Source organism: Rhea pennata, chromosome 1 (genome assembly GCF_028389875.1).
Source record: "Rhea pennata isolate bPtePen1 chromosome 1, bPtePen1.pri, whole genome shotgun sequence".
Classification (NCBI taxonomy): domain Eukaryota; kingdom Metazoa; phylum Chordata; class Aves; order Rheiformes; family Rheidae; genus Rhea; species Rhea pennata.
Window position 1 is genome coordinate 170,037,076 of NC_084663.1, and position 15,280 is coordinate 170,052,355.

The window sequence follows — 15,280 nt, forward strand, 5'->3', positions numbered from 1 at the left end:
GATGAGGCCAATAAAGACATAGAGAAATGGACTACAGAAATTAAACAACAATTAGATCCCTTTATAGGTCTGTAAGCCATCCAGTAAAATTCAACACAGGATTATATCCTTGCTTTAGACATGGATGGTTTGGTTGAACTCTTTCTTTAAATTCCGTTGATTTTTCCTCTGATGCCTGAAAACTCTGTAGAAATAGTCATGCCTTTTTAGGATTCATATTCTCTTAGCTGGACATTGAACCGAGAGTTTTCAAAAGCAATTTTTGTCACCCCCTTTTTATAGTATATTTCTTGGTTTCAAAATCAGCAACAATGACCTGACCATTTATGGAGATGTCACAATCAGTATTACTCTGCTTCATATCTGCAAAAGTTATCTTTACTTGCCTTTAAAAAATTACATTTTCCAGACAATTTCCCTATAGTAAGACAACCTATGGACTTGTAATGTCTCAAAATTGATTTAGAGAGATTTTTAAGAGGATATCATTAATAATCTTCAATGAGCATTGTTTTGCATCAAGTCCATTGGAGGATGGCCAACTGTGTTTGAAAGTCCTTGTGTTTAAATCTAAAAAGTTCCACATATTTTTCAGAAACTAGCCTATCAAGCAATGGTCTGCTGTCAGATTTGATAAAGTTGGATACCACATGTGCTCAGTATATGATCCAAAACAGGAAGCACAGTATCCGATGAAGGAGATGACAAAATGCCAACAGCGGATATCTGGAATATGTGCTCCTCAAAAGGAAAAGATATTTTGCCATTGGGCAATAGTTCACAGAAATCAGCTGCAATTGTCTCCTTTCACTTGGTGCTCTGCAGTTCAGATATTTGAATCGTTCTGAGAGCCTTCTCCACAGCCCTTGAAATTACTGAAGAAAATGATAGTGATTAATCTGTTCTTCCATCAGTTTGCCAATGAATGAAAAAGATATTTTCCCCTTAATACTTCTTCGATTTGCATTGGGAATTCATGAATTCAGTACAGGCTGTAATTTTGGCTTATTTCAGACATATTTTCAAAACATATATGCTTATTTATTAACCTTTAAATAGTTTAGCCCCCATCTAACAAGCCAAGATTACAATTTCTGTGGCGTTTTCTGAGATGGGTGAGGCCCGGCAGTTCTTCACATTTCTCTGATGTCTTTAGTGGATGGCTCTGTCACTTGGTCTCTTCCTTTTAGGGACTAACATATTGATTATCATCACATTGACACTGTCTGGAAATGCTTGGCCCACCTGTCCTTTATTTCAATACTGTGAAAGATTCTACTGGTATTTTCCATTCCTGGTCCTGGCAAAATAATCTACCACTCAGATATGGTCTTCTTTAGCAATGTATATGGACTTGGAAGCCTTATAGGCCTCTCATTGGTATGCATTATTTCTGTCTTTAGTCTTCTAACTTATTTACTTTTGGTGCTGTTTTCCTTTTGAACATCTGGGCTCCAGTGTGTCCAAAAGCCCTCCCAAAATCCACAACTGCTGTTCAAGGAACCCCTAACAGGCTCCATAAAAATTAAGTGAGGTATGCAGTCACTGAGGAATGCTTCATGTCTTTTGTTTACTGAAAAGTAGCACATCTTTCTCAGCTTTTTCTGTTTCCTATTCATATACTACTACCTAACCTTTACAACTCATTCCCTCACTTATAGCATCTTTCTATATCCAGTTGTCCATAATGTCACTGAATTCTTTATGCATGTAGATATAATTAATACAAGCATCTACATATAGTAGGAACAAAAATACCAGAAACCAAGTGACAAAGAAAGAGCAGGGCAAATGCAGTTTTTATAGGTCCCCAGAGCCAGCTTTGGTTGTTTGTTGAGAATGAGGTCCTCACACACCTGGACTGGCCAAAATACAGCTATTTATAGTGCTTATCACTCTCTAGGTTTTTTTAGAAATATGGAGGGCCTGAATTTTACTACATTCAATTCTTTCTTTTATGCTACCTATTATACTTTTCGCTATTATTTTGCCCCAGTATTGTGTTACAGTAAGTATCAATCTCTATTATTTCCAGTACTTCACATACTTTGTCCCACTTTTCCCATCACTTCTCCCAGCTTCTCTTACAACCTTGTTCCCTAAATTTTGCACATAAGCCGGTTAAGTACACAGACAGCTATGACAATGTAGCGCTAAAAAGAATATACCATGTAAATAATTTATTTCCCAGAAATAACTGTATTTCTTTTGGCTGTTCAGTGGTATGACAAATCTAGTTCTACCAGTGCCACCTAAAGAGAAGGGTTGCTATATTTGCTTTCATTGAAGCCAACATAAACCAGAACTAAATTAGAACCGTTAACCACGCTAATGAAATTGGCAACACTCACCAACAGTAGCAATGGGAAAGGCAAGTGCAATATATGATGATGCACGTGCCCCAGCTCCATTAAAGATCAAGACATGACTCACAAATTCTGGAGCCACTGAACTGGCAGCAATATAGCCTGGTCAAGGGAAAAACAAAACTCCTCACCCAAGCAGAGATTATATTGCACATTAAGATTTAGTTCTGAAACAGGCTTTTACAATTGGTTTTATTATTTTTCCCCAGCTCCTGTGGGAAGACTGTCTGGCTGCAAGATAAAGAAAAGAATAATAAGAAAATTGGAAGCAATTAACCAGAACTACTGAAAATGTTCCCGTCAATCTCTAAACTCTGGGTTTTCATCCTTACTTAAGAAGTCAAGCAGACACTGCTCAGAGGTTCAGCTACCAGCTCTAAATGATTACACCAGAAACAGGGAGCATTTGAAATAAATGGAACAGCTGTCTGTATCGCCTTGGCTATAAAAGAGACTGTATTTCAATAAAGAAACGCAAATAATGAAGTATTTTCTCGGGCTATTGGGAGCTTTTCCCTTTCAGTCTGCTGGTTTCCCCTGGAGCTTACAGAACACCTGTTCCAAGAAGTTTCTGGGACTGAATAGTTAGAAGGTGGATTTCCTTCTCAAAACAGCTAGAAAAATACATACAGGATGCAAATCATCAAGTAAGGGGAGGCTTTCTATTGTTGATACTTCAAGGTTTTTTTGTTTTGTTTTGTTTTGTTTTACTTAGAATGGTAATTTCAGCCATATACAATGTGCTTGCTTTGAGTCTGTGATTTTATTTTGTGATTTATCTTCATCCTTGCATTTTTGCATTTATAGAAAAGATGAGTGGAATAGTTTTGTTCTAACAGAGGAGGAATAAGTAACAAATCTGAGAAGAGATTTTCCCTGACTCTCAGCTACACTGAGCTGTTTTGAGTCATCCAACTCACATTACAGCACCTAGACCAGTGCAAACACCTGTTTGCTAGGGCACAAAATAACATCATATAGGATTTATTTTTGCAGCCTGAGACTGAAAAATATATCATTATTTTACATGAAATCAAACTTTCATGCTTAAAAAAAAAAAAAAAAAAGAAAAGAAAAGTTTGGATTATCTACAGACTGATTAGACTGGGATTAGAGAAGAAATAGGGTAACCTTTCTTCTCATTCAGCTTTCTTCTGGCTGCTGGGACAGAACAAGAATGACATGTATGGTCTATACTGCCAATATAAAGCAATAAAAAACAAATAATGATGCTCTCCACACACATATGAGTAACATGAAACCTAAGGTATAAATGTCACTCAGAGATGCACCTCTGAGAGAGAGTGTGACTCCGAGGGGATTTGTAGGCTGTGTGGTTTATGCTGTTTACTGTGAATTTCCAAGGGAAAAGTTCCACATTCTAGGTGAGGAAGGGGAGATAACTATATTGTTTTAACACAAATAACTTTTGGATTTCAGTTAAAAAAATCTATTTCAAAACATGTAAGACTTTCATTAAAAAAAAATCATTTTTAAAGCATATTAAAAGCTCTAACATAGTGTCTGCTGCCAGCAGAGCCCCACTGCAGTGCTGTTGGAGGAAGGAGGACAGCATCGTTATTTATGAGTATCTGCACTCTCTCAGCCTTTCACAAAACCCTAATTTTATTTGGCAGCTCTTAAGAATCTCTGAGAAACTGGGTCTTTTGTTATCACTGCATCCATCTAACTTCTGCACCCAAAGACATGGACGCATTTTTGTAAATGAAGAAAAGAAGCCCAAACTCTCTGTCATCAGTGTCACACTACTGTTTTAGCCCCTGAACCCTCTGCAGCCAGGCACCAACAAGTGCCCCTTTCTGCTCCTTCCATCTCCAGCTTTTACAATAATTTCTCTGAGAACAGAATCAGACCTCAGTCATCTGTTTTCATTGGTGGAAAAAAAAAATTATTAGTTTGAGGGGCTTATTTTTCTCCCATTAATTTTTTCTAACCTCATCCCTTCCTCATTTGCTTTCTCAGTTTTACTTCCAGCCAGTTCACAAATACTTGTGCATGTGTTAATCTGTGCATGTATATATATATGTACATGCGTATATTTATATATAAGTTGAAAACATTTCTATCTGTTCAGATAACTTGCTGTTGTTTGCAACATGATACAGCCAGTCCTTTTGACTTCAGTGTGAATTAACAGTCTGATGCTGTACAATAAGACTTTTCTCTCCCAAGAGTTTGTTCCAAGATTGTGGAACCCAGACTAGCAAAGAACATCTGCCACAGTTAGTGGAAGCCCTAAGAATTCTTGTGAATAAATAGATTGGAAAGTAGGTTGGAAATTTCTCAGAGAGATATAAATTTAAAAAAATGAAATCCAGTTGAAGTACCCAGTTTCCCTGGGAGAATACAAGTCTAGCCAACCCGAGTTTAAATGCATGTGGTAGTGATCACTGGATGCTGTTTCCAGTTTTCAAAAACAATCATAGCTAAATTATTGTCATTTAAATATAGCTTTTAATAAAGAAATATCGCACATAAGTATAATTGCAAATCTCCTTTATAATGAAAATATTTTTAAAAAATGGAATAGTGTATTTTTTAAAACTTCCTTAAGGTATTTTTCCCTACTGCCAGGTATAACCAGAATCTTAGGTGAACATTAAAGGTTACATCAGTAAAAGTTATTGACGATGAACAATACAGATCAGATACCTTTTAAGTGCTGTGATCCACATTTTACATCAATCTGTTTTTCCAAATAGTTATGGTGATAACTCTTAGCAGATCAGAGTCAGTGAAAATCTTCTTTTCAAAGGCAGAGATCTCAAATACTTTGACTTTCACTTTTTTTTTCCACTCTCTTTTCTTGGACTTGCCTTCTTCATTTCAGTTGCACACTCACTCTCCCAGTTATTAAGTTAACCCAGTCCTCTGGAGACTGTCTTTGGTTTTTTTTGATGCTTACCATAGAGGGAGTATTATAAAGCAAAACATTTGGGTTATATAGTTTATAAGATAATAGATAGAGGTTACCAGCTTCGTGGGAAATACTTTATTCCTATAAAAAAAAAATATTGTCTGGCTTGATTTAGTATAGCTTTGGTACGTAGAATAAATCATTTACAGCTGACTTACCCGTGCACATGCTTTGGGGATGAGGAACACATGCATGTTATCAATCCATTATTTGTGCTGCAGTTCATTACCACTTGTGTGCTGGACAGCGACATCACTGTCTACCCTAGATCTGAGGGTGTAGCATTAATGGCAATAGATATCAAGCTGTTGGGAAGAAAGCAAAAGCTAGATTGTGGTCGGATTAACATTTGATTGCCTAAACAGTACAGCTTTGAAAGCATGGGAAAATTTGCCTAGTGAGCAAGCTGGATTTTTTTTAAAAAAACATTAAGCCTGCCAAGCTCCCAAACCTAAAGGGAAAAAAGAGCTTGTGGAGAACTTTAATTAAAGTAAATGGAGAAATCACCCCTCCTCCTTCTGAAAAAGACTTAAATATGCTATTTTAACTCTATGCTCATACTGGTTCTTTTTTGCTGATCAAAAAAAAAAGGTTAAGCATGAAATTTTTATAAATGTTTTCTGCTATTTCGGTCCTTATTTCCCTTTCTTCTGCTATTATGGAGAAAGAGGAGAAAGTCTATTCAAATGAATATTGGCCCAAACTGTTCCACAAGAAGTGTTTTTCCTAAATACACGCATGTACCAAGTATTTACTCATTTTAATCTGTTTTGGAGGCAGCATGAAGTTTTCTCCCACTCTTTTCTTGTTTCAGTACAGACTACTGAAGTGACTGTACTAAGGATGCCCTCTACTGAGAAAAAAAGGATAGAAGTCTAAATATCGGAGCTACAGAAAATCTTCATTAGCTAGTATAAATAGCAGAAGACCAATTTTTTCAAGAGTAAAGAATATTGAGTTTTATTCTTTCATTTTCTAACTTAAGAATATTTCTGATGATAGTGTGGGCCAGACATGATCACAAAATCATAAGCTATATGAATCCTAGCAAATCAAACCATTCCAGGGAACGTTCCTGGACAATTTGTCTTGAGTACTTTTAAAGTGCTAGGAGGGTCCCTCGCTCAAGTGTGGCTGACACCAATTAGCACACTCTCTAATATTTTCTGAGCACGGTTTGGGAGCTGGCACAAGCCACTATCATCCTGAGCAGTGTGCAGTTGACCACCATGTTTTAGAGAGTGAGAAAGTTTAGTACTATAAATTCAGACCACTGTGTACCAGCTGACATCATATCAGAAAATGTTTGCAGGCAGTTTTAACTTGCCAGTATGGAGGTAGAGTTAGAAAATAAAGCTATAAGGGCCCTGATAAGATTTTCTACTTTATCTCCTTGCACTGGGGTAGATCATGCATGACAAATATTCAGTGCTCCTGGCAGAAGTTTATCCATCCAGTTCTCAAAAATCTCCAAGGACAGAGATCTCATAACCTCCACTGTCAGTTCATTGAATTGATACTCTACTTGATATTGTTTGTATCTGGTCTAAATACACCCTGCAGCATAGTTACTCTTTTCTTAGCCCAGTGGACATAGGAAAAAAAATTTCCTTTCTGTAGCTACTACTTAGTTATTTGTGGATGACTATATCTTGTTGCAGTCTTTTCTTCTTAAGACTGAATATACTCAATTGCTTCAAAGTTTGGTCATGATTTGCAGATCTTTAATAGCACTTGTACATATGAAGAATTTAATTATTAACATACTAGAAAGTAATAGAGCATTAGAAAATCCCAGCAAATGTAGATACAACAGTCAGTGGTTGTTTCAGTAAAGCAAAATATTAGTAATCTAGAAACAAGCCAACTTACACTATTTCTTCCTTTTCTAGGTCATTCTGTCCTTCTGAAGCCCTGGTTCCCATAGAAACAAAAAGAACCAATTAAAATTAAAGACTATGATGAAGTAGGGGCTGTCTTTTTATCTACAAGTGGGAAAACTCTGTTTTTTCTTGAAGGACAAACTTTCCAAATGAAGTCAGTATCTCATACCCTGGTACTTTTTAAAAATAAACAAATAAACAAACATATGACTTCAGACTGTAAGAAATGTAATAGAGAATATCACCTACACCTGGTCTCACACTTCTTAATTTTGTTGCAAACATTTATGATATTTATTATGCCTTCGCCAGGTCGAGATCTTCCTTTGCAACTACACTGTAAGAGTTTCCCTCTGCAAGGTTTGTTTAAAATTTTTATTCTTAGTCACAGTTATTCCACTTCTTGGAGACTGGAGAGAAGGTTGCAGAAGTTTCACCTGATGGGTCCAAAAGAGATTTCTAAGACTTCCCCTCTATTATCAAAGTAAAGACGTGCAACTCCAGAGACTGAGTCATCTCATTCAAAACCACACATCTAACAGAGGTATGAAGAGTCATCTTCTGAAGATATCTGTTTCTTTCCACTGATAACAAAGTAAGTCCAGGACTGCTAACTCCTACTGAGATGGTTTGCAGAGAAATGCTAAAACAAAGGTTGGAGTGGGAAGGATGATCTCTTGTAATCACGAACAATTGCTAAAAAGTCTATTGGCAAATTCTGAATCTTTGAAAAATGCAACATCAGTGACATGCTATTGTGATAGATATCACAGGTCCAAACAGAGCCAAATAGCTTCCTGACGATGTGGATAATTTTGTTCCTGCTCATACTCTTTCACGATCATTAGCTCTGGTGCTATGCACTGCAAATACAGTATTTGTATTCAGAAAAGTTTCCGGAGTGAAAAGCAAATATTCTGTTTGGATGTGGTCCAAATGGTCTTCTTACTAGTATATACAGGGTAACATACTTACCAGGCACTACCAGTCATTTAAGAATGCACCCTCAAAAAATGTCAGGCTTCAGTGAGCTCATCCTTAGAGGAGGATCCAAACTGTGTTCTCCTATGTTCTCAGCTATCGCTAAGAAACAGACCTAACTCGTGTTGGCCACTGTAAGAGTCGTCCTCCTGGAACATGAATAACTTCATTGTAATAAGGAAAATATTTGCAATGAAAAGCAAAGCATTTGCTCTTTTGGCAGAAGGAATGTAATATTGGAAATTTATTTTTGAATGATGTTACCCAATTGCTTTATTTACTAAGCTTTTTCCTCCTTATCAAAAGGAAATTCTGTTTAATTCCCAATTTCAGCGTCAAAATAAGTGCTCATCCCTTCTTTAATATAGGAGGAGAGAGCCCACCAGCCTTTTTTCTTTATCACATCTTGGGCACTCTCCGGACTCAAACGAGTCCCCTCTCTTTTCAAGGGTCTTTGAGGTTTTTCCATGCTTTTTGATCCCAGATGAGATGGAGCCAGACGGGCAAATGCCTCCCATCACTTGATGGCCTGGCCATTGTTATCTGAACTCCTTTGAAGCTGGGAACCTGAAGCTCTTATCTGTGTCATTGTCTCACCTTTCCTGTTGAGCTCTGCAGCCATTCCTTTTACAGTTTCCTTTCAGTTCACTGTGCATTCAGATAGGCAGTAATACAAAGCAAGCAGAACCACACAGAGTCCCTGACAGATTAAACAGATAGTTTTCCAGCATTGCAACAGAGGCAGTTTCAGAAGATGAAGAAGCAGGGAGCTGGGTTTTTTGCTTTGTTTTGTTTTTTTGTTTGCTGTTTTTTAATGTTCTTCAGGAAAATCCTTCTAAAGTGTCACAAGGTGATTTCTTTGTGACCATAACCAGTCATGCAGGGTGAATGTTGGAAGGGATTCACTGATTTCAACCTCTTTCTAACAGAATATATTCCAGGAAAATGCAATATAATGGTGTGAGAATACAGGTTCACAGAGGCTGAGACATGTTCTCACTCATGTCTTTTGGTGGCAATGAGCTATTTGATAAAATTCATTAGTATGGAGTCTCTCCTATGGAAGGATATTCTGTAGACTGAAAGCTAGGTGTCTAAAAATTGAAATCATGTCAATGCTGTGTTCTGATTTAGACTGTGTGGATTTTTCTGTGTTGACATTCTGACCACGTGACATAGAAATCTATAGTGTACTTGAATAAAATTGACTACCTGGTAAGGCATAAAGGAAGATTTAAATAGAGATTTTGCACAAATTATTCTCACTTTACTTAAGTTACGAGAGTAGTTTCCCTTGCATTCCCCTATAGTCAATAGGTAGAAAGAGAGAGAGAGAGACTACAAAATGTCATCTAGAAAAACTTCTAGAAATGGACAATATTTGTAGGTGAAGGTAATATCTTTTATTTGATCTACTGATATAGTTGAAAGAATCAGGTACAGAAGCCTCCAGGTACAGAAGCCCTTCTTCAGGCTGGAAAGAGAAGCAGAAAAACTCTGACATCCAGAACTGGTATTGAACAGTATACCCTCTGTTAACAATTTCCAGGACCTACAAGCCTTTGATATACAAAGGAGGTAGCTATCAAAATGAGGTGTACTGAAAGAGAAGGCATCCTCAAGAAAATCTAGAATGAGATCAAATACCAGAAGAAGGAGTGGTTGTAATTGCTGGGATTTTTTGTTCTGTCTCAGTAGTTTTTGATATGGTCAAACCAGCTTAAAATAGTAAAAAGTGGTACTATTCTTCTTTTCTTATGAAAGCTGTGATCTGAGCCTTTTCTGGTTAGGACTGGAACATATATAGAGAAGGAAAAGTCATCTCACAATAGAACTGGATGAATATTTTTTTTTTTTTTTTTTCAAAAGACGAGTCAATAAAAAATAATAATAAAAAAAAAGCAGAGAATGAAGAAAGGAGAGTAGTTCCAGAAGAAGTAAATACTCAAATTAAGACTTTATGAAAAACAAAACTTTTAGAAAAAGTTTTTTGGATCAATACAAAATACTTGTGTTCAAAATGAAATATTTTATTTGGAGTTTTAATTAACTTCCCATCCTCTTTTTTTTTCTCTTTTTCCTGATTTTATTTTCATTGAAGTCATCATTTTAAATTAAAATATCACTTCAAAATGAAAAGGCAAGAAATTTAATCCGAAATATGTCCCAAAAAAAAAGACAGCTAGCTCTCTGGTAGATTGGGAACACAGTTTAACATAACTAATATTATATGACTTTTTTTAATCTTCTTTTTAGTTTGTCTGTTTCAATCTCATGTCTATACTCTATTGCTATCTCTGTGGTACAGAAATGACATTTTACTTGATAGTTTTAGAAAACCTAGCATTAAAAATCTGGCCTACATGTAGGCCTCTTTGGAATTATAGCCATTCATAGGATTAAAGCTTGTTAGAAGTTTTCCAGTGGAACTTTTTTGGATGAAGAAAGGAGATTACCCAAAAGTGAAATACTTCTCAGAAATGAAGAGAAGTTGCTGAAGTCGTGAAGGTGCAGGCCTGGGCTTCAGAATCAGCCAATTCTCAAAGTTTCCATCCAGAAGCTGTTTGTTTGGTTTCCTGTCACTTTGCTTACCCTGCCGATAGGCTACCAGGTGGATTGCCAGGCAGCTGAACTCAAACGCTTCAAAAACTCCATCAGCTCATAGGATGTTAAATAAGCTACACTGTTAAATGTATTAGTCCGAAGTGTCTAGTGCAACATAGTGTGAATACCACAAGTAGCTTATACACCCACTTTTCGACTTTAGCTTGTCACACAGCCCTACGTTACTCCTGCCCCCCTGAGTGTCCCTATGGCTCTAAAACACAAGTGCTATTTTTGTGGAGTTTTCTTCTGTTTAAGATCTTTGGCTTAATATGAGGGTTATGTTACAGCCCACCAAAGTGGTGCTCTTATAGCAGTGAATTCAAGAGATATAATGTATGCCAGAAGTATGCTTTCAAGGCATATGTGGACACACCTGAAGGTGCAAAGCCACCTGGTGTAGTGTGAGGAAGTATGAAGGGTGGAGAGAATCAAACCCTGTGCATTCACATCAGATCATAGTCTACAAAAAAAACATAAGATGCTAAACACATGCTGGCCAATAAGCCAAGAAAATTTCTAGTGCTTAAGGAAAATGCAAGAATTGGATTATTTTGCAACACTGTACAAATGCCAACAGGACATTCATTGCATTGACAAGAAGGCAACAGCAGTATTAGCCTAAATGACCATTCACTCATGTTGCAGCAGAATATGAATAGTTCATGAAAGCAAACAAAATAGCATGAATTGTAGCTGGACACAGATGCACAGGCTAATATGAAGTCAGAGACAATGATGAAGAAAATTCCAAGGAAAAGTCCAAGCTGAAGAAATAGAATGGCTACAATTCAGGCATCTTACAAGGGGGGATTTATACCCATTGAGAGAATTATACAATAAATGCAAATCATACATGTGGAAAGCAAGACCATTTGTTATGCTACTGGAGAAAGCTCCCACCAATCTGGTGTCAAAAATAAAGTGAAATCCCTACTGCATATAATCAAATCTGAGTTTGCAGACTAGACACTGGGAGAGTTCCTTCTCTGCTAGAACAGTGAAGATTCTCTTTAGAAATCACACAATAAGTAGACAAACCAAAAAAGCACCACCATGGAAAGAAATTAGAGACACATTCACTTGTAGAGACACAGAATAATAAATACATGTTAAAAAAAAAAAGAGAGAGAATATGCTCTCTCCAAAGTGAATTTTTTAGACATATGGTTGATGTGAAATAACTTTCTGCTCTTAGAGACACAACAGCATGTTTCTCTGTATTGTTATTTTCTTTTGGAAAAATAAACCATCATCTGCTTGTATTTTGTAACAAATTTTTTTCAAGGAAAATAGAGCAAACATTTTGGTGGTAAGGAGAGTGCTAAAGTCTATGTAAATGGCATTTTTTATCTAAAGAAATATAATTGAGGAACATAACCAAAGAATCTGAGCAGTTTCAGAAAGAGCCAGAGATGCTATGCAAAGGAAAATAAACATACCATAATAAACAAAATAGAAATTATTTCATATAGGAATAACACTTGGAGGAAAGAAAATGAACCACAGTAAGGTCAAAGCCACCATGGTCTACTTGGCTGATGAGGAACGGATTCAAAGATTTCTTGAAATAAGCTCATAGCCTGAGCCCATTACCATGTGAAGTTGGGAATGAGACACAAAACTTAAAACAGACTTTGGGAAAGTAACAAAATTTAATACAAGAGCCTCACTCCTACGTTGTCCATAGGTATCTTCACTGGGAGTGATTCGGTGTAGTCCTCAAATAGCAGGATAGGCAAAAGTGGCACTCAGTGGCTCATGCATGTCCTAACAAAAACTTGGTGCTCAAAAGAAGGAATAATTTGGCTTATGGTCTTATATTCTATATATTTTTGTGATTTTGTCTTGGAAGTCCACAGATAAATGAAACTGATTGATAGGGAAGTTAAAAAAGACATGGAGAATATCTCCAAGAATACAAAGAGGATTTTTTTCAGTTACTTATGTATGATATAGAAATTGAGTATAAACCTGTAAAAATAGCTGCAGGCACAATATAGAAGATTGAACAAAAGTGAATCGGGCCAGATTTTACAGCCAGAGTACATACAGAATAATGACAAAAACAGAAAAAAAGAGATTTTTCCTAACCTCCAATGAAAATAGTCAGAGGCAACTCTGCAGACAGTAATTGACTGTGCCTCTACTGCTGGCCAAAAAAGAACGGGAACTGATCTGAGCTAGTGGTTAAGCTGTGTGGACAAACTGGGTTTCAGTGCTTGAGCTCAGTCCCTAGTTGTCTTTTGCTTAGTAATGAAAGCGTACCTATTTTATAAACCGTCTTTCTCTATATTCCAGGAAGGAGGGATGTGAGCGTCAGCAAGCTGATGGCCCAGTAAGGTGCATAATGCAGCAACAAGTTCAGACAACTGCACCCTCAGACATGACATAACCTGAACTAATGCAATTATTGCTGCCTAAAAAAGATTAGGACTGATCGGAAAACCACGCTACAGCGAATCAAGCCACATCCAGCAGGCAGGCAGGTGTTTCCCATGATGTGTCTCAGTGTGCCAGTCGTGCAGACTAGGGGGACTTGCTAGGGTGCTCCGTGGCTCCCGTAACGTTTGGGTACGTTTCTCTCACAGATCCAGGATGCAGGAGAGGCGGCATACGCACCCTGGTATCTCTCTCACATGCAATTCAGAGAAAACAAGTCAGGCATCTGAACCCAGAAACTGGCAAGCTGCATTTTCGAGGCAGATCTTCTGAAATTACTGGAACACATCGCTGTAGTTTAGATGCTTTTAAAGCTTTATATTAAGCTAAAGCTGCTTATTGTTATTATTAACAATACTTATTGTTATTATTGCTGTGTTTGGCAGGAAGGAAAGTTGTGAGGAGCTGAGCCTTTAAAAACAGCATTGAGTGCATTGGAGCCAGCTGTTTTGTGGTGCAGAGGCTCATTTTATCCAGTAATGATCAATGGGAAATCAGACACTGAAGGCCGGAGACCTCGTCAGGTTCCTCACTTCCGAACACCTACCACACGCACTCCCGTCCACTGCGCCCTTGGTGGTTCCCCCCGGCTGTTGCTCCTGTTGGCCAGCACTGTCAGACCCAGAACTCTCTGTGCTTGTGGATTTGTGCATTTTTCTTTCTACCAAGGGGTGATATGAGGGTAAAGCCTCATTAGACAGAGATGTGTGCCACAAAAAAATCTACTGACTCCTCCACAGTCAGAAACCAAGAGTCTCAAGGCAAGACAGTCTATAAACCCTCCCATTTACTCCATTTACCCACTCACCTCCTAGCTGCATTCCCCACTATAAGGATGGTCGAGCTCTCCTGTTGCCCTGGCTATTCAGTTTGCGCTTCGCATCCTGCCAATTATCATGTGCATAGACCAAAATCAGTCACACCGCAGGCAGCCTCATGGTTAGAGCTTTCATACTCATTCAATTTTCTAATGGGAAGTGGATTTGAAAGTTCTCAAGTTTCTTCTTTTGACCAAAAATCCATAGGGTTTTCTTCAAAAGATCATAAAGAAAATTTTCAGTACTCTTAAAGGAAAATCAGTAATATCTTAATGAAAATACTATTATCTGTTATCTTGCATGACAAGGACTGGGAAGTCATTACACTGAACAAGCTGAAAATACATTCTTAAGAAGAGAAGTAGGCTCAAAATGTACTCATCCATGCTGTTTGCAAGCAGAAAATGATCCTGATCCATCACGAGGCTAGAAAAAAAAGAAAAGGTTTCATATCTCTGTTCTTCTTGGTTTTGGGGGGGTTAGATATTTGTTCAGTCTTTTTTTTTTAATGAAATTGTAATTTGTAATTTGCTCTTGTAATTCTGAAGGAAATTTTCTAGAAATGTGGGTACAATTATGTTAGATGAAACAGACCTTAGTAGCAAAGAAGAACAATGGATTTAAGCTTCTGAAATGTATAGAGACGTGTTCATGAACCAAACTGCAAAGTCTCACTCCTTCAATCACCAATTAATTGATGTTGCTACTATTTTTTTTGTGTTATCATAACACAGGATAACAACTATTCTGTGTATTTTAGAGAGCAAGCACAACTAGGCAGTTATTAACCAGTGTTTCCGTGTCTAAATCTGAGACAAAGATAAACAAAACTGCTAGAAAATCTCATATCTTGGAGCTGCAATTCTGCAGATTTCAGTATCAAGGGAAATAACCAATCTGCAACAGCAGAAAGCTGCTGTGTATGTGTATGTGTACATACGTGTATTTTTATAGCTATAGAAATGTTTTCAATTCAACCTGACTGGATGATGTCAAAGAAAGGATGTTTTTCAAGTTATTTATAAACTCATGGTGCTAATGATTCATTTTAGTCAAGTGACTACGATGCTGCATTTCATAACAAAATAAATGTTTAGTATAGCACCCGATGTTCGTATTCCAGTCAAATTGTCTCTCTGTAGGAAATACTAACTTCTGTTTCTGGGAATTACCTTTGTGAGGCTAATTTTATGGGAAAAAAAGGAAGAAAATGAAAATGAATGTTTAGTAAAAAAAAAAAAAAAACAC

At 37.2% G+C, this 15,280-nt stretch overlaps 1 long non-coding RNA gene across 1 annotated transcript in view; it reads right to left on the minus strand.

The window, feature by feature from the left end:
- Positions 1-10,226: 10,226 nt before the first annotated feature.
- The window catches only part of LOC134135489 (uncharacterized), a 29,153-nt gene continuing 24,099 nt past the window's right edge, over positions 10,227-15,280 (minus strand). Inside the window, exon 4 of the long non-coding RNA XR_009957293.1 lies at positions 10,227-14,458. This is a non-coding gene — a long non-coding RNA (uncharacterized LOC134135489). The remainder of the gene's footprint in view (positions 14,459-15,280) is intronic.